Source organism: Leuciscus leuciscus, assembly GCF_965113295.1.
Source record: "Leuciscus leuciscus genome assembly, chromosome: 1".
NCBI lineage: Eukaryota > Metazoa > Chordata > Actinopteri > Cypriniformes > Leuciscidae > Leuciscus > Leuciscus leuciscus.
This window is the reverse complement of record NC_138725.1, coordinates 71,732,865-71,734,019: the sequence shown is the minus strand read 5'-3', so window position 1 is coordinate 71,734,019 and position 1,155 is coordinate 71,732,865.

Genomic DNA, 1,155 nt, shown 5'->3' with positions numbered 1-1,155 from the left:
GATTGAGGATAGTGTGGTTTTGAATAATGAAATAACAGAAATGGTTGTGAACAATGTAAGGAGTGAAGATGTGGAAGAAAATAGTAGTGGAGAAAATAATGCTGGAAAACAATCATATTTCAAAATGTGAGGAAAATTGTGATGCAGAAGATGAGGGATGAAGAAGCACTTTCTGAGATTTCAGATATTGGGTCACAAGGGATGGAAATCATGAACTCTTTACAAGAAATAAATGACTTTCACAACGTTTGATAAAGTTGTTGATGTAAAATAGTTCTTTCCAGATATGGAGAAATATATCAGTGTTGTTGCAAAAAGCAGTGAGCTCTAGTTCTGGATAAAAAGAAAAGACTGAATTTAAGGAAAAGAAAAGTGCAGCTTCAAGAAAATATTTCCTCTGTGCTTTTTCTTTTCTGTCTTCTTCTTCTTGCTTCTCTATATGAGTGTGTGGAGAGTCTGATCATCATGAGAACATGATTAAACCTGTGTAAAATCAGGGCATTTTTGTGTAGATTTAGCGAGGGCAGGGAGAGACACGTGATTCAAATTGCTGATCGGTCGCCATTACACTCCTGTCTTGATAATATAATATGATTGAGAAAATCAAACAATAAACACACAATTTCACACAGAGCTCTTGCTGAAGGCAGAGAAGCTGACATTGTTTTTTTTATTATTTATTTTTTTTATTTTTATTTATTATTATTATTAATAATAATAATAATTTTTTTATTTAGTTCAATTACAGACAAGTACAATGCAACAAAAAAACAGACAAATACAAGGCATTGTAAACAGTTCAGAATGTATAAAACAAAAGATTAACAACAACAACTAAAGTATAAAATGAACATCTATGTAAAATAATAATAAAATAAAAAAATAATAGTAATAAAATACAGAAATAAAAGTGCTTTATAATATCAGTGTCACGATCACAGACTCCATGACCTCCCTCTCTGGCCGCCAGAGGGCGCCCTAGCCTGAATACTGACTTTCCGTTACAAACTCCAATTCCCATGATACAGCATTCCTGGACTGATCCCGCATCCACCTGCAATCACTGATCACACACACACACACACACACACACACACACACACACACACACACACACACACACACACCTGCACCTCGTTCCCTACCCACATAAAA